The sequence below is a fragment of the Rhododendron vialii genome, chromosome 5a (genome assembly GCF_030253575.1).
Source record: "Rhododendron vialii isolate Sample 1 chromosome 5a, ASM3025357v1".
Lineage (NCBI taxonomy): Eukaryota > Viridiplantae > Streptophyta > Magnoliopsida > Ericales > Ericaceae > Rhododendron > Rhododendron vialii.
The window spans coordinates 40,201,670-40,221,222 of record NC_080561.1 but is presented as its reverse complement, the minus strand read 5'-3'; the positions used below and the strand labels follow the sequence as shown (position 1 = coordinate 40,221,222).

The following is a 19,553-nucleotide window of genomic DNA, read 5'->3' as shown; positions in this document are numbered from 1 at the left end:
TAATGTGGTATGTAATATGACATTATGATGATATACATAAATGTATACCTTCCTGTTATTAATGTCATGCTTACTATAGAATAAATGTTACTTATCAAAGTATAAGGCTAGAGATACCACAAAAACTGAATTTTTACGATGAACTAATATTCGTTGATAAAACTTACCGTGGTTGTTAATACTTACCGCCACGAGTAGTTAGGACTAGACTGGTTGAACATGGAGGAGAGAGGAAGAGGTGTTTGTGGGTTGAGACTCGAAAGTGATAGAGATGCTTTAGATGAGAGAGGGCAGTAGAGCACATTAGATTACCGGTTGTAACAGGTTGGGAATTTCTGAAATCAATGGTTCAAAACCAACAAATCAATCCAATGGCCAAAAGCATTTGGGAGTATAATGCTCCCAAACCATTTGGAAGCATCATAGCCGGAGCCCATCTTTTCCAGATTCATCTCATTCCTCACACGCTGACTACATTCAGCACTACTCGATGGCGATTTGGCCAAACCCAAGGGTGAGTCTCTCTGTCCCTATCTTTCCCTCTCTCTCTCTCTCTCACCCCCACAAAATCTTGAAGTAGGAGATCTACAAAACCCATCATCCCTCTCGTTCTTACTACCCTCGTCCAGCATCTATGTTTGAATCGACTGAAAACCCTTTGGATCTACTGATTTTCGCTTCAAAACCCCTTAAATCAGAGCTTCGAAATCTTTCAATGGTGGTTTGGGCATGATGGCGGCGGTGGTGGCGGGAATGGCCTAATGGTGGAGGTGGCCGTGTATGGTGGTTTTTTTATGGCAGAGCAAGAAACCGGATAAACCAGACCGAATTCGATTTAGCTGGTTGAAATCAAACCGTATTATAAATATGCCTAAACCGGTCGAAACCGGACGAGTATCACCCCTACAAAACACTACCAAATATAACAAAGATATTGTTTGTTTATTGATTTCTGTGATGAAAAGCAATTCCACACAACAGAAATGGAGTCGAAACTCGCCAAAACAAAAATATGAGTCGAGCGAATCAATATGCGCAGGCTTTTCAGAGTTGAAAAAATTGGTGAAGGTGCACAGAGAATGAATTTTTTTTTTGATAACTTGGGTGACTGGGTAAACTTACTCGCATCTCAATGAATTCTAGAGACCCAATCCCACACTTGTGGGGAGTTCAATTAAAGCCGGAGCTTGCTCCATCTGGACAACCACCAAGATCGCTGTCATGCGATACGCTTATGACAGAGTAATGAACAAAAAGGAGAACACTTGGATCCTCAATTGACCTATTCTGCAAACAATTACATTCAAACTAAAGGATGATCCAGAAACAACCTAACAGAAATACTTCGAGGACGAGGTAATGAAGCATAACAAACAATTTACTGTACAAAAGGGTTGACTCAAGCTTTTGCACAAAAGAAAAATGCCCAATCTCTCTCAAACTAACAAGCCACTTACATTTTTAAGTCATCTATAGTACAAATTCAACAACATACTTAAGGTTAATAGCTTTTCACAAAGAGAATCATATACAGCATGCAACTACTCTCCCTTTCTCAAGCAACAACTAAACCCTTGGGAGCTACAACAGCGGTCTGCTGAGAATTGTTGGCTGCAACCAGAGGTGACGGCCCCACTTTGCCATCTTTTTCGGTTTCTGATGAAGGTGGTGGTGGTGGCGGATTCATGTGGGGTGGTGGATTATGCTTGAGCTTCACGAGTATATGGCACATCCTTGAAAGATCCGTTGGCTTGCGCCTAGAAAGAGACATCACATTGGAGTATTAGTTTTGCCTCAGTTCACAAATTTGTTTATACATATTGGATTTAGTCCTGATATCACAAACTTCATAAGCAACAAACACAATGGAGCCTTCTTATGTCTTTTGCCCAATTCTTCTTGTGCTTTTGATCTCGGGTCGAGAATCTGCAATAGCTCACTTTGAGACATATAGAATTGCTTTTGCCCAATTCTATCTGGCAATGAGACAGATAGAATTGCTTTACTTTGATTCAAGAATCAGATAACTCAAGACCCATTTCAAATCATCCGCGCCGTATTGGAATGATTCCCTTCATTTCTGCAATTGGGTTGGAGTCAAATGCAATCCTTTGAATCAAAGAGTCACCATTTTGAACTTGGAATCCCAAAAACTATTTGGTTCCAATCCACCTTCTAAACAAGGAAGATCCAACCTTCCAAACACCAGACCAAACTAGCTCACTCAAATGGTACCCATAGCGCTGCCAGGGTTCCACAACCACCGATGGCGGTGACAGCACCGATTGTGTCACCACTATGAAAAAAAATCCCCCATTGAGGAAAACAACACAGACAAAGTTTTTTTTTATTTTCACCAAAACGAAGCAACCTTTTGTTAATCACATCTACATAATCTTTTTGGTCAACTTAAAAAATTTTCTATTAAGAGGATATTTCAACTAACCAATATCTTGTGGATTACAAATGTGAGATGTGTCGACTGATATACATACACCACGATAAATGATGAGAGGCAACATGCATCGAACGGTTCAAAACACGTTTGTGTTCTTGTCGCATAAATGTGCGTTCACAAACTCTATTTCAATGTTTAAGGTTTTTCTTGCACAAAAATTAAGAAATTAATAATGTTTGGTGTCTGAATTTAATTAAAAAATAATAAATGATTCTTGAGAAAAGGGGCAGTGAACTGTCAAGAAATTATGAATTGAGGGGAAAGACAAGGTCAATGTTTGTTTTAGCAGATGCTATGAGTGTTGGCCATCTTAGAACCTAGAATCTAACTATGGTTTTTGTTATGTTATTAATTTGTCTCTATGACTCGGTTTCTCTAGTTTAATTTATGGTAACTTCTATTTGACAAAAAAAGAAAGAAGACAAAGTCAATGTTATTATAAGTATATGATTTTTATACTCGAAATTGGAACTAACAGGTACTTAGGAGTTGTTTACACTAACCAATAAGTTGTGGATTGGACCACAGCTTTTTAATTTTATTAATTCTTATTCAACTATTTTGCATTTATTAGTTTTAAGCCGTCGGTGTTCTCGGATGTCATTGGTATTCTTAAATGTTTGGATCAATAGAGGTATCAGATGACGATCGACTTAGATGCGTAGCTTTCGGGGTATAGTGGCATGTGAAATTGACTTTGGGGTCGAATCAAGTCCCACATTGACTTTCTCTTTTCCCTCAATTCACAATTTCTTGACAGTTCACTGCCCCTTTTCTTAGTAATAATGATTTATTATTTGTTTAATTAAATTCCGACATCCTTAATTTTTTGCGCAAGAAAAACCTTATACATTTGCTAATAACATGCACGAGTTAAACTGAGATGTTAATTCAAACTTACCGGAACACATACAGCCATAGAGGGACATCCCTATATAGAGTCATAGTGATGGACGCAGCCCTTGTGACGGGCAGCACCAACCCCAGATCCCATAGTGATCTCTATGGTCAGCAGTTTAAACTGAAAAATGATTTTCACGACTTTTCTTTTTATCGGCAAAACCGACTTTTCTTTTTCTTTTTTTTAACTTTCTCACCTTTTTTGTCTTTATTAATGCAAATATACAATATTGTTTCGCACGTCAAAAAGTGATGCACATACGTAGTAAATCCAGTTTTTTCTTTAAGAAAATGGGCAAGTGATACATATGAAAGTGCAAGGATCATTTATAGAAAAATTGATTCAAGAATCAAGTACAGGACTAATTAATTTCGGTATGTACGTAGAACAATAATTTTGCCATGTAACTCAAAACTGCACCACAACCAAAGAATATTATAGATGTGCTTATCGCTTGAATTATCGAATTAGGGTTTTATTTATCGCGTGCATGTCTAGTTTTTTTAATTAAATTGTCGTTATTACCATTAAATGATCACATGTTACAATGACGTTGTAATGCATGAGTTAGGGTTTTAGACTTCGCATGATATAAAGCAAGCTTTGAAACAATAAGGTTGATAGCTAGAAATGTTGCATGTAAACGAAACACCTGGATAGTTGTTTTTATGAGAAAACGGTCGATGAATGGAAGGAATGAAAATAAAGGACGATATGTCAAAAATTTATTGGAAATGTGTGAGCTTTGGAGCCTGGTAGGTCTTGAAAGAATTGTCAGTGGAACCAAGGCTTGGGTGTGTGTTAGTGACCTAGGAGTCCGGTAGGTCCGGAAAAAATGGTTGACGGAACTAGTGTCAGTGTGCGTTGTAAAATGGTTAAGCCTGAGAGTTTGGAAGGTTCTGAATGAGTGGTTGGCGGAATCAGTGCTTTGGGTGGCATTCTTGAAATAGCATGGGAGCCTAATGGATCCTAAAAAAATGGTCAGAACAGAAAGTAGAATCCATACAAGAGAAGTGATAATACCATCACAAAAATGCTGCGATGTACGATAAACTCTGATAGGCATTGTCCCCGTAAAATGTATGATGCACAAAACTATTGTGCTGCGAATTACTTGCATTTATTTTTATAAGATATCTGTGGAAAATTTTACATCATATCAGACTAAACACCTCAAGAGCAATCCAATTAGATCATAAAAGCCACAGTAACTTCACAATTTGCTTACTTTACAGCTAACTTCATAATTTCTTATCAAGAGGAATATAACACTCTTGATCTCGTTTGAACATGGTTGAGATCAAGATTTTACGTCATTTCAGATTTATTTGCCAAGCCGACCGCGGCCGGCTTCTGTCTATATATAGGAATAAGTTTAAAAAACGAGCAATTCTTTCCTTTCCTTGTCACAACTGATGTCAACTCGTTTTACATCATATTCATGTTTATGTAAAATTCATATATTTAGTCATGGGTCCTGTATGAATGTATGATAATAAAGAAAAGTGGGGCACTACCTACGTGACGGTGGCTCGAGAGAGGGACGCAATACTCTTTCTGAATGAAATAGACAAAAACTAATTAATAGTATTAGTAAGCATGATGTAGCATGGTTTAAGTACTCAAGTTGATAGAGATCTCCAAACAACCAAAAAATTTGGAATATCTGAAAGTACACAATCCAAACATTCCAAACACGACGTCCTAATTTTTAATTCTGCCACAGCACTAATTTCCCTTTCGCCCAGTAAATCCCAAGTTCTTTTTATGCCCATTACCCCCACCCCCCAACCCCCCCCCCCCCCCCCCCCCCCCAATATCTACCAAAAAATTAGGGGCTTTCATGATATTTTCAATTTGTATTTTCTTAGACTCTTTTTATTCCGAAGTAGAACATTTTACGGAAAACAACTTGAATGCATATGAAAGTTATTTTTCAACTTTCCACCTTTTATCTGACGGTTTTGTCCGTTGTTGAATGTGGAAGGAAAGGAAAAAGAGGAGAAATTTGGGTAGAAAAATTCCAATAAAAAAGAGAGGTTCTGAAGAGGAGGACAAAATTTTCCTTCCTCTCCCCAAATTAGGAATCTAATGATGATGAAATGTTTTGCTCTTTCTCGGAATCGGCAGAAATCAATCCAAACTTTACGAGCAGTCTATTTCTCTTTAGGAATTGTCAGAAATTATTCAAAACTTTATGAGCGGAACTTTACGAGCAGTCTATTTCTCTTTAGGAATTGTCAAAAATTATTCAAAACTTTATGAGCGGTCTATTTCTCTTTAGGAATCATTACTTAAAAAACATTCCAAACTTCACGATCGGTCTAGATGTAAATTTCAAAAAACTTGAAAAAAAAAATATTGGAACCAAAAGATGCGTTAGGAGCAATTTTTGTTCATCCTTACTCGAAGTGAGGATAACTTTATCCCCATTTGGTAAAATATGTTGCAAGTTCCGTTGCAATATTTGAAGTCACTTATTTTCCATGCAATAGTTTATTAGTTACTTAGCAAAATTTCTTCTCAATCGTATATTAGTAACACTTGATAAAAAAAATATATATATATCTCCAATTCCGCTCTATCCAATTCTACACCCAAAAATTAAAATTTTTTATGAAGTACTTACTGCTATGTAATCGGGTTTTTTTTTTTTTCATAATTTCCTAACAAATCAATTTTCAAAAGATTTTGAAAATCGTGACATGGCTCACCAAGGCGAATGTGAAACAAAATGGCTCTCATGAATTATAACATTTTTCAATTTGTACTTCTGAACTTCTATTAAGATAGAACATTTATTTGAGATTGCAAGTTCATTGATTATTTCTCCTACACGAGATTCTCTCTCTCTCTCTCAATAATTATTACTCCTACACATGAGATTGCAAGTTCCGGGCAGTTATAATTTAAGAGGGCAAATATATGAGTGCACCAATTAAACCGTGAGCCTTTTATATATAGAGAGGGTCTGTCTTTCGCTCAAACCCATACCTCTACCACCAAATATAAGTATAACACAACTGCTTATTGCATTTCATTGATCAAATATTGGAAATCCACCCAGCTGAAATGATTCCACGGGAAAATGATCTTCAGATCCTTACATCAACCATCGTTGGAAAAATCGAGAAAGGTGCCCAGAAAACTGAATCCTTCTTCTCTTCAGCTTGCATTTACAGGGTACCTGAATACCTTCGTAAGCAGAAGGAAAGCGCCTACACCCCTGACCTCATCGCTATTGGCCCCCTTCACCGAGGAGACAAACACCCTTGCAACATGTCAAAATGAGCTACACAAATTACCTACTCTCTTGACTGACCGCCGGAATAGAGGACCACGAATCAGCAAAGCAGAAAAAGCTCATGGTTCTACAGGAATGTTTAGCGGAATTGAAGACATCGGTAGGCGTTGCAAAGACACGCTACGCTGAAGAAGTTACACTGGATGAGGAAATGATGTTGGTCGATGGTAGTTTCATCCTCGAATTTCTCTACAGATGTCGCACCCAAACGGTAATTTTTTTTTTTTCTCGGCAAAACGAAACATATATATAAACTCGATAGGGTACATCAAGGGGGCTCGAACGACGTAAGCTAAACAAACTTACACAATCAAGCAGCAAAAACGGAAAATAAAACCACACCCCTTACAATGACTTCCAACAGAAAATTGAAGGAAAAGCAAACACCTCATACACCACTACAAACAGTCTTTACAGTTTCAACAATCTAATTCCATCCAAAAAACCTTAAATTTCTCGACCGTGTACTCCTTAATTTTGAACTTTGCCTTTATCCATATAGCAACTCTAGCTTTAATCTGCTCACCCACAGCCCCAGCTCCCGATGTAGCGTTGTTAAAAATATAATCATTTCTCGCCAACCACAAAGACCACAACGTCCCAAATAAAGTAACTTCCCACAAATTTTTCTCCAAATTTTTGAATCTACTTTTCATCCACCACCCGAAATGAGCTTCCAGAGATACGGGACACACCCAAACGGTAATTAAGGAAGCTAAAAGCATCAGCTCTTTTATCAGTTGATGAAACTTACTCTTGTTTTTTTATTTTTTACCTCGATCAATTGCTGCTTTTAGCATCCTTTTTAAGTAGCTCAATTAAAATACTCTTCATACTAGCAAGTGCGTGCTTTACATGTGAAGTTCAGTAATAGCATTCCCTTTCGGGGTGTGGTGACATATGATTTGTCGATGCTTTTGGGGGCAACATCGTTCTGATCATTGATCGACCTGTTTGTGATGTTATCGTGCCTGCATTCTTTTTATTATTTGTTGTCATTATTTAAGAAAATTTTTTCTTTGCCAAGAAAAATAATAATAACAATAACAAACCCTTTAAGATACACAGTTGTGTTTTTTTTTTTTTAGCAGCAATAATTAATTTCATTAACTCATAAACACGAAGTTACAGAGATAATAGGAGCTTGGATACACCGGCCTGGCCATCCAAAACCCTCTTCTTCAAACCACACGGAAGAACTGAAATAGACCCAACAGGCTGAGCCTAAACTAGGATATACCCATTGGGATAAAATGTATGCCTAAAATAGGCCTAAAAACCCAGATCAATACAATTCAGCACAAACAAAAGCCAAGCCCAGTATAAAAACCGAGCCCAGCCCAAACACCGCAACCTAACCCTAAACCCCACACCTAAGATACACAGTTGTGTTGATACTTGATATAGACTTTTTATCACATAGCACACATTTTCCATTAAAGAGTCCAATGTTGATCATACTCTTAATTAGGTGCTAACCTAAGATTCCTCTTGATTTATTTTCTATATATCCATGTATTACATGACTATTTGATTCCTCTTGATACTTGAAATTTTAATGTTCTTCTTGGCCGGTCAACTGGATGGTGAAGATGCTTAGGTGCTCGCCTAGGATTCCTCATTTGTAATTAATCAAGTGTGTGTATATATATGTTACGTGAATTGTTTTTTTGTAATCATCATCTATTGCATGAATATACCACGTTAGTCAACATGATACCTTTGTAAAAGGGTAAAAATCTATTTACTCCATCCGTCCCAATTTAAATGTCCCATTCAGATTTTCGTGCATTTTCAAACTCTTAGAAAATATATTTTTGCATATTTTTTTTTAATTTTCTTACACAAAATTAAAATGCTCATTGAGTACTTATAATGTTGACTTGTGGCTCCATCCTCCTGTTGCCAAGCACACCAGAGCTGCCAATTTGGTGTGTACAGGACAGCGAACTGCATCTCTATTCATAATCCATTTCAGCCTCCGCAGCATTGAAGCCTTGTTTGGCATGGGATTAGAACAGGAGAAGGTTTTGGCCTGTAACTAGTCTTTGTATTTTGTATCTCAAGAGAGAGAGAATCCCAAGTGTGAGTCTGTAAGTAGAGCTCTGTAAAGCTTGGGTCAGTGAGGGTTTGTAAGTCATTTGATTGGTGTGTAATCCTCTAGTAAGAAAACTCTCCGTGGAGATACCCATTTGTTTCGGAGAACTATGTAAAAATCCATTTTCTTGTGTTTCGTTTGTTTCTGGGCACAGCACTTTAATTTGGCGTAAAAAAATAAAAAAATAATATGTATTTTTTTTAACAGAAAAAAATGCACGGAAAAAAAATAATATGTAAAAATATATATTATTGAGGTTTTGAAAATGCACGAAAATCCGTAGAGAACATTAAAAATTTTTTAACATTTTTATAAAACTCGAAAGGGGAACATCGAGGAAGTTCAACCTAAGCCGAAGCTTGGTTGAGACCAAATTTACAAACACATCCAACCGACAATTGGAGACTCTCCTCAGAATTGGGTTACAATTTCAATTTACGGATACTTTGATGTCAAACTTCGCCTTCATCCACATTGCCACTCTAGTTTTTACTAAATTGGGACAGAGGGAATATGTTCTTTTGTCAAAACAATACTCATTCCAAACATTGTTCTCTCATAAGTTCTTCTACCTAATATTTATATTTAGGATCAATTATGTTGCGACATTTAAATCGGAGGACAGTGTTGGTTTCGTGGATGATGTCTCTCTCCTTCTCTCCCTAGCTTTTTGATTTCGAGATTGGGCGGGTATGGGGAAATTTTCTCATGGTTTTGCTCGGTGGCTTTTTGGTTTCGATTTTGGCTGCTTCTTTTGTCGAGAAAATTTCTCTCCTTCTCTCTGCTTCTTTTCGTGGATGATGTCCACCACTACCTTCACAAAGGACTACACTTCTATTTCTCCCTATTATTGATCAATTTCCACAACCAAAAGAAAACAACCTAAATCGAAACAAACCACCGAGCAAAACTAGAAAAATCAAACATACCCCATACCTGCCCATTTTCGAACTCAAAAAGCTAGAAAGATAAAAGCAGCACCCTCGAAATCAACATCGTCCTCCAAGATATGCTCTTTCTCAAAATTATCTAAAGCATGAATCCTTTCTTTTAATTCTTCCTCTTGCATTTGAACAAATTTCTTCAGATTATAATTCCTCCCTCTTTTACGTTCAATACCCAATGTAGGAGCTAAATCTAACATCTTTCGAGCTTCCTTAAAGAACAATATTGAGGAATAAAGGCCCTTCTTTTTTATATGATTCACTTTATCAAACATAGCATTAATCTCCGAAAGATGCTTTTTTTTCTTAATTTTCCTCTCCAATCTTCTAACTCTGCTTCTCATCAGATTAGGGCTTTGATTAGATCCCAAATTCCTAATCATCCTATATTGACATTATAGATTCAGCTTCAATCGTACACCAGTTCTGCCCTATAAATTGTAGTGGTAAGTTTTCTCTCTCTTTGGGCTACTATTAGGGCTACTATTTGCTTTGCTACATACACTCTTCTGATTGAATCTTATTTTGATTCATCTTTGTTTTGCTACATATATTCTCTGATTGAATTGTATTTTGTTGACTCACAATAGTGCTTTGGTTATTTAAATATGAAATTGAAAATTGGAGCTTGTGGGACTGGGATTTTCCCATCCAGAATGTAACTTATTGATGGTGAGACTGTTGGGGTTTTTTTTCCTTCTGGTATCAAAATGTGGAGTTGTGAAGTGGGTTTTGTTGTATGGAACTGGTTTCATGACATTGACAATGGCAATTGTTACTGTTCTATCTGTCATCTGTGTTCAGTTTTGGAACACAAATATAGGAGGATTATGTGATTTAGGTGTTTGATATTTTGTGGTGGTTTACTTCCCTCAGTTAATGAGACAATTATCGCCTATGTTTGATTCCTGATTCCTGTTATTCGAGTTTTCGTATTGCAATTTGTGTCGTTACCGAAAAAAATTGTGACTTGTGATTTCAGGTCGACAAGAAAATAGATTTAGTCTATGGTGGATGAAGTGTTGGGCTGATGGGTTTGATTTCCCGGAGAGTATATGACAGAGGTTGCCATGTTCTTGGGTAAACTAGAGCCAATATGTATTTTACATATTTTAAATCGACATACTCTTTCATCAATTTAAATTAGGGTCTGTAGTTCATGTTTTAGCATATGACTCAACTCTTAAATGCTCAACGTGTGCAAGGTCATTCCTAAAGCATCCCTCTTGAGGTATCAATAATGTTCTGATCTGTAACATTGTTTCCAATGTTAGTATGTCTCAAGTAAATGATGTTATTTCCTTGTTGATAGAATTGGAGTTGTTCTTACGATCACATTATTTTTTTTTATCAAAAGGTGGTCATGAAGCTACTCTCATATGAGGTTAATTTGATTCTTGGTGATATTCTTAACTTTGATTGTTTCTCTTAGTTGCTTGTTGGGTGGTCTAATTCTTCGAAAGAATGACTTAAAAAATACTTTCCAAGGTACCTTTTAATTGTTGTCCTAGTTCTCTATCCGATGGAAGTGTTGGCTAGAGAAGTTGATGCTTTTATAGCTCATCTGGGTAATTAACTAGACATCTTTGTTCTCTCGGGAGAAAGTATAGTTGCATGCATTTCGTGTACTTATATTAGTGAATTTAAATTAGGGTTTTTTAGGTGGATATGGAACTGTGGAAGAGGTTCTAGAGATGATAACATGGTCGCAACTTGGAATTCATAAGGAACCCGTGACCCATCAATCTACATTAAGAAAATATTTAATCTAAGGGCTTTTTTTTTTTCTTCTAGTTTTGTAAATGTGTAATCCTCTTGCAGATTGATCTGCTAAATGTTGATGGGTACTACAACTCTTTGCTTGCATTATTTGACAATGGTGCTGAAGAAGGTTTCATCAAGCCAAGTGCTCGACACATCATCCTTTTCGCTTCAACTGCAAAGTAAAGATGGAGGTATTGGTCCCACTTCACTGTCAAGATGATTTTATTTTCATTTTTTCCTGTTTTTCTTAGTTTGTCAATGGAAGGAAGCAATTTCTGTTGAAGCAGACACAAAATCATGTTTGGCTGTAAATAGAAACAACTCCACCTGCTTTCTTTATCAACAATATGTTATTCTTTGTTATTTGATTTCTAGTAGAATCTGCCTTGCTGTTTTACAAAAAAAACATATTGGATTATAATGGAAATGGTTAATCAACGCACTATTCCTTAATCATATCTTGCTATTTTACCTCTTTTAAAAAGCACAAAGTTGGTTTGAATGAATCAAGGTAGTTGATGTTTATGAAACTGATCTCACCCTTATCTATTTGTTACATGGGTACCTCGTTATCACATCACTATTTCTGAACTTGGATAGTTGCATCAATGGATAAATTCCTTGGCTACAATGTAATTTTCCATTTCTTTTGCTTGGACGTAAAAGCATGAACTAATGCCGTGTACCGTTAAACAATAGTGTGTTTGCTTAGAAACTGAATTAATGTTAGATCTTGTGGAATCAATTTTGTTCACAAGGACTCAACAAATGAGTTTAGGGAGGGGAGAATTCTGGCACTTTGATAGAGTTGGAATCGACCATTACTCCATTTGTGAACTGAAAGCAGAAATACTATAACTCATTTGGTTCTGTTATCTGACATCTAAGAGTTTATAGCTATTTCTGTGGTGGTTCACATCAGTTCTAGGATTTGAATGCATGGGAAACATAGACTTAAGACTGTTTAGGACTGAAAAATATTGGAGAGCATTAGTGCCAGGTTGGAATTAGCGAGGTTGATATTGGAATTGTATTATTAGAACCTGAAACTGTATATAAGTGCTGGAACTATGATTAGGTTCTGAAATTTAGTGATTAAACATGGAAAACTTAATTTTATTTGCTGAATAAGGTGTTCAATTGCTGAAACTTTAGTCTAGAATGTTGAGAACTATGTGGGATGATTTGATATTGCCAAATGTTTATTGTTAGTTGAATTTTTAATGAAGCTACTGTTGCTATTTTTTTAAGTTGAATTGTTGATCTTCTTACGTGATACGATGGTATAGTTCCTATTTTGTGCGGTCACCCTTGAGAGTTGAGACTTCCTTTCAAATAGCATAGCAATTTTGAGCTTGAGTTATTTCTTGTTTCCCTCTTCCTTTTTGTTTTTTCCTTTTATAAGTGTGTTCGTTTTTTTCTACAATGTTAACATATCTTTTCGCATTATGTTATGTGCAGGTTATTTGATGACATTGAAAGACATCTTTCTACCGTGATGAAGGGAACTTCTTTTTCCTATTATGTTTGTGATTGGTTGCAAAATTATGTGGATGAGACAATGTAATATAAATTGTTAGAAATTTATGAATTTCATAGTTTTGATGGATTAGTAATGAATTTAGAAGCATTAGGCATCCTATTTTGTAATATTTGTCAATCGTTGGTGTACAATAATTGCAAGTTTTTATTGTACAGAAATTCCCCATTTTAATAGACCAAAAAAATAAGAAAAAGAAATACCCACGTTTTTTTTTACCAGGGAAAACTTTTCCTGGTGTTTTTGTAAACGCCGGTAACATCTCGCCGGATCGAAAAAGTTGGCCGGCCATGGAGGTATTTCCGGAGTTTTCATAAACGCCGGCAATAATGTTAAAAACGCTAGGAACTATTATCGGCGTTTACTAAACGCCGGGATCTATTCCCGACCCCGGCAGTCGCGGCGTTTACGACAAACGCCGGAAAGCCAATATTTCTTGTAGTACAAATTTAATTACTGATTTTGCATTTCAAAAAGCAGAGACCAGAAACAGATCCAATTTATTCCAATTCCATCGGCATAGTGAAAAGCGACTTGGTACTCCTGGAGAATCAGATTCCATTCGATGTGCTTGAGAAATTGTTCCCACTCACTGTGGGTCGGATCCCGGATTGCCCTGACAAGGATTGGTCGCTCACCGATTATGTGCGGTCGTGCTATGCCGATAAGATGACGCCAGAGCGAAATTCCAACAACAGTGGTAGCGCCAAAAATATTTGGTGTTCGTCCCGTGATTGTGTCCTTAGGGTTTTTGGTTCTACAGCAGCAGCAGCAAAAGAAGAAGAAGTTCAAATTAAGTGGTAAAAATATTGATCACCACCGTAGTACTGCCAAGTACTACCATCATATCCTCCATTACCTACATGATGGTTACCTTCCACGTGATCAAACAAAACAGGAAGAATCTATTATCGGGGAAATGCCATCGGCATCAGAACTTGTCTTTGCAGGAGTCAAGTTTGTTCCCGATGCAGGAAACGATCGGTTCAAGTTCAAGTTCACTGAACCTAAAGGCCTATTTTGGTGGTGTCGTAGGGCTTGTTTCGTCATCCCACCACTCGTGATATATGACGAAACAGAGTCCTAACTCAGGAACCTCATTGCCTTTGAACAGTGCTGCCGTGGCATTTCGCAGCATGTTTCGTCCTATGCGGACATCATGGACACGCTCGTGAACACTGATAAAGATATCCAAGTGCTCGAAAAGGCCGGAGTCCTGTGGAACTGCTTGGGTGCCCTCAAGGACGCCACCGATCTATTCAACAAGATGTGCAAGGAAATCATGGTAGGAGAATACTTCAGTGACACGTACATCAAAGCCATCGAGTATAGCAAGCATTTTTGGCCCAAGAATATGGCACACGTGAGACACACGTATTTTGATTTTCCATGGACGTTCATAGCTTTCTGTGTCGGCTTCATTGTTTTTATCATGACGGTTCTCCAATTCGTCCACGATTTCTTTAACAAAAGCGGATGAAGCTTAGGGAACAAAGATCGATCAAGATGGGGCCGGATTAATAAATCAAGTGGGTGAAAAGAGAGAGCTCAGCTGTGGGATCCCCCTTGGGCATTTTTCATTTCTCTCATTGTTTATGTGTGTGATCAGATGTGTGGTGTTGTCGTATTGTATTACTATTTTGAAAGTAGTAATGAGTGTTGTGTGAAAACTGTAATCCTAATCTCTTATTCCCATGACGACGATCATCAACATTTTCTGAATGTACCAGTTGTGCAAATTTGCTCAGCCTATTCAAGCGCAACATCTCCGTTTGGGTTTGCTTCAACATCTTACCGTACGTATCCAAGTCCATGGAAAGATTTTGGAGCAATTGCGTGAGTTCAGAAGACCAGGAATGAAGTAAGTGCTGGAGATGCTTTCCAAACAAGTAGTAACAGTAAATGAAAAATCCTTATCAAAAAAAAAAAATTCAACGAGAAGCAGCTATTGACGTGGCCAGGGGTACATGTAACACCGAAAGTGTACATAGAGCACATGGGGCCCATTTTTGGGTTCCATAAGAAAAATCATAACCGTTCATTAATTTTTATACTCCCTTTGTCCATTTTTTAAAGTCCATTATTCCATTTTAGGTTGTCCCTCAAAAAGTGTCCATTTTGTAAAGTTAGTGGTTAAAAAATGGTATATTTTTTCATTTTGCCCCTAAAAGTAGATTACATTTTGAAAAGTTAGTAAGTAAAAATGTAATTATGATGTCTACACAGAAGGTAAGTAGGGAAAGTGGAAGTAAAAGTTGATGTAAAAATGTATAATGATGATGTTTTCTTAATAAGTTGGAGTTACGAAACTGAATACTTAAAAATGGATGGAGGGAGTATATTTCTTTGAATGGCTCTGAAAAAAAACTAGTTCAACTAGAATTTAGGATTTAGAATGGCTGCTGATGCATCAAAAATACACTTGTAGGAGAGTGGCGTTAACAAAAAATGGAGTGACAATATCATTTCCCTTTAGAATTTAAGATCCATTTTTGCAGATTTCATTTAGAATTTAAGATCCTGATTGTCAAAATGAAAAGTTTGAAGGTTGGATTAACAAATTGGGCTTGATGAAAATCATTTGGTTGGCCCTGGCCATGTCAAATATCTTTACTATGTACTCTGTTGTTAATTCAGCCAGAAGATGTGGTGTATCTCGCATATACGTATCTTTTCTCTTTCTTTTTTGGTCTGTCATCTATTGCTTGATGGTTGCCATTTTGATGGTTAAGTTGAGCCATTTGCAGGTGAACGGTGCTACGAATATAGACATCCAGATACTGCTGATGCATGTTGATCGGTTCAATGCGCATTCATTGAACGGTTCCGATCACATTTGTGTCCGTATGTCTCTGTCTCAAGCATTATTGTTCATTGGTTCGAGGTTATTACACAAAAGGCCGTCATGTGATACACTTGCGATAGAAAGAGTAACGAACGAAAGGAGAACATTTGGATCCTCTATTGAACTATCTTCAAACATTTAAATACAAACTAAACAACGATCCAGAAATAACGTAACAGAAATGTAGTGAGGACGACGTAATGAAGTATAGCAAACCATTTACTGTACAAAAGGATTATTTTGGCATGCAGTACAATAGGATTGACTGAAGCTTTTGTACAAAAGAAAAATGCTCCTACGTACATCTCTCAAACTAACAAGCCACTTACACACATTTTAAAGTGAAATATGATAGAAACTGAACAATATACTTGAGGTTAATAACTTTTCACAAGGAGAATCATATACAGCATGCAACTACTCTCTCCTTTCTCAAGCAAACAACTAAACCCTTGGGAGCTACAACAGCGGCCTGCTGAGAATTGGTGGTGCAACCTGAGGTGACAGCTTGGTTTTGCCATCCTTTTCGGTATCTGATGAAGGTGGCGGTGGGGATTATGCTTGAGCTTCACAAGTATATGACGCATCCTTGAAAGATTGGTTTGCTTACCGGGTTTGGGGCCCTAGATCACAGAAATGGAAGGCTGCTTTGCTTTCTCCTTCTCTCCCCTCTTCTCTATTGCTGGTACTTCGTTGGGGATGAGCCTTGCAGTAACTCTTGTTAGCTTCTCCGTGGAACGTTTCCTATTTTTCCAAAAACAGCTGCAATATGGATCCAAATCAGGAAAACGAAGATGTGGCATGGGCTTCATTTCAAGATTTGATTATATCTAAGTATTCGAGATTTCAAAGTTGTTGGGGAACTAAATTTAGTTCAGAACTCAAACATTCTCTGTGTATATGCAGTAGATAGGGACGCAGACACTAATGGTGGTGTAAGAGGCTAGAGGTCAACTGATCAATAAAGTCCGGAAAAAATGCTCCTAACAATCTAAATTTCACGTGCTTTAAATGCCTACATAGTATCAGCACTTAGAGCACACAGTGGGATAGCAGATGGTTGCGTGGTGCTGAGGGCAATACTCCGACAAGTATGTAGGCCAATCTGCATATCCTTCGTATAACCAAAAAACACCCAAGCATAGTGCAGAATGACATCGCCAATATAGCAAATTCAGTCATTTCTACAGCTCCCAGTTCATTTCACCACAAGACTGATACACATTCCTAAGATCCATAGAGAAACTAATCTCCATGGATGTTTAATCAATGGTGCAATTTATCTACGTTGCATATTCGCTTGGTGACATAAAAACGACTTTTAAAATTATCTTTGTAAACTAGCGTTTCCTCATCTGCTAATAGATTAAAGAACACAATCTATTCCATTTGACCCGACTAGCTAGCATATACAATATTTGGCATTTCTTAGATGAGTTTCTTTTTTTGCAGCAGGTAATCCACCTTAAAATCGGAACCACAAAACTTCTATATTCCAAAATTTGTACTAAGATGCTCTAAATTTATAGGATATTCAACCTGCTCGATAGATATTCATGAAGCTTGAATTTTAGTCAAGTCATTATTGTCAAAATATTAAGGTTGCAGCATCATAAAAAATAAAAAAGGACAAGTTGAAAAGGATCCCTTCCCGTGGGCGAATCGACATCGATGCCTTAGCGCCAATATGCCTTAGCGCCAATTCCACCCATCAATTATTGATTTGTCCTTATTAAAACTTTATTGCTTTGGATAAGCAAATTGCAAAGTGGGAGCAATTGATTTGTCCTTATTTAAACTTTTTTGCTTTGGACATGCCAACTAATTAAAGTTTACTTTTTTCGCTTTGGACATTGTTTGGGCCTCTGTGTGCACAAGTGCTGTGCACAAGGGCACAGTTGTGCACAATCTCGGCCATTTGATTGAGCATTTGACGATTCGGATATGATCTTATCTTAATAATTAATGATCTTCAATGGTCCAATGCTAAGATGAGATCCGAGCGGTCGGATCATGCATCCGACGGCTCGGATCATGCACAACATGCTAGTGGGTGTACAACATGCCCCCGCTTTCCCTAAAATGAACTGTTTGTCCTTTTGGACCTTATCGAAAGGTTTCTTTCTTTTTTTCTTACGGAAAAAGGTAGTGGATATTATTAATACGGAAACTGGTTTGAAGACCTAACATCGGCAAGAGTAAGGTTATCTAAATAGAGGGGGACAGGACTGGTCCCAATTTGTTTGTCGATTACAGGAATTCTCCCTTTTTACTGATTAAAATTTTTTGGGCTGGAAAGTACTGTTTAAATTTTCACAAATACCCTTTTACCTAGATTTGTAATAAACTTAGTATTTTCTTCACCTTACAACTAAAGGGCTAAAATTGAAACTTTGGCTTTTTGGTAGTTGCTAATTTTAAAAATTTACAAACAGTTTGGGATGGCTCAAAAAGGAAATGTGAGGGTTGCCTGAGTCAAGTCTCCTTGTTTCTTGAATTCGTATCTCCACGTGCATGCCCGGACTGCACGTGAGGAGCTGTGTTAAACTTTATTCCACATTGATCATCTAAGTCACCTAAACTTGGTTAATATATTCGAGGCTACTCTACTTATAACCAATTGGTTTTAAGTTGGAATCCTCAAAAAAATCTTACATCCACAATTAAAAGTAAGTGTAACCAAGTAAATTAACTTCTATACAGTCTTTTGCATATGAAAAATGTAATGGTTTCTCACGTTCTTGCGATTATGTGTCCAAAAGAGGTAAAATTAGCAACTACCGAAAGGCCAAAGTTTTAATTGGTTCGGTTCGTGTTCGTTTTGGGGGTTTGCTTTTGAGGTTCCTAGTAGCATTCATGTTCATTTTTTCTTGTTGGTGGTTTCTGTGTTGGAGGTTGCGCTTGTTTCGTCTTAGTTTCTTTGGTTTCGAGGTGCGTGTCTTAGGAGGTTTGGCTTAATTGCACTACAAAAAAATTGAGATCTAACAACGGTCAAAAGCGTTACTAAAAAACACAAAAAACGTTGCTAAAAGCAATACCAACGGTTCACCAACAGTTGCCCAAACCGTTGCTAGATATCCGTTGGTGTAGACATATAGCAACGGTTTTGACGAGCGTTGGTACAGATTTTTTTTTAGTAACGGTTTCTTTAGCAACAGTTACAACCGTTGCTAAAGGCAAATTTTTTTTTTAAATCTGGGATAATTTTTTAGCAACGGTTTCTTAACCGTTGCTAAAGGCAAGTGTTTTTTTTGAAAATCTGGGGTAAAATATGACATGGCATCCACGTGGCCCCCCACCTGTCGCCCACGTGGTGCTGACATGGCCCCCTGTCGCCCACGTGGCGCTGACGTTGCCCCACCTGTCGCCTGCGTGGCGCCCGCGTGGCGCATGGAAGGCAACACAATAATTTTGCTTCTCCTGGGAATCGAACCCAAGACCTCGCGTATGCGCGCGCGAGTATGAACCAGCTGGTCTAGCCCAGCACTTGTGTAATATTGAGGGCCTTTAAATATTTATACTATGCAAACCGGTTGGGCTAACTTATGTCTTTAGAGTTTTACCGATTTATTCTTAATCCAAGTTTTTAAATTCGGTTTATACTATACAAACACCTACTTTTTTGTTCGATTGGAACCGTCTATTTTTTACATAATAAAGATAGCTACGCTTGTTCGGATTATTTTTTGTCCTTATTCA

General features: G+C 37.4%; 2 long non-coding RNA genes across 4 annotated transcripts in view; both read left to right on the top strand.

Moving 5' to 3' along the window:
• Positions 1-1,237: 1,237 nt before the first annotated feature.
• The window catches only part of LOC131327189 (uncharacterized), a 37,066-nt gene continuing 18,750 nt past the window's right edge, over positions 1,238-19,553 (top strand). The window contains exon 1 of one of the 2 annotated variants that reach the window (XR_009200226.1): positions 1,238-1,671. This is a non-coding gene — a long non-coding RNA (uncharacterized LOC131327189). Of the gene's footprint in view, positions 1,675-19,553 lie in introns of both variants that reach the window. The other variant, XR_009200227.1, reaches the window with a different exon arrangement.
• On the top strand, positions 10,049-13,081 carry LOC131327187 (uncharacterized). Of its 2 annotated transcripts, none has more exons than XR_009200225.1 (4): positions 10,049-10,151; positions 10,688-10,936; positions 11,527-11,660; positions 12,931-13,081. It is a non-coding gene; the product is annotated as an uncharacterized LOC131327187 (long non-coding RNA). The 2 variants fall into 2 exon arrangements; XR_009200224.1 differs by having other exon boundaries at positions 10,688-10,974.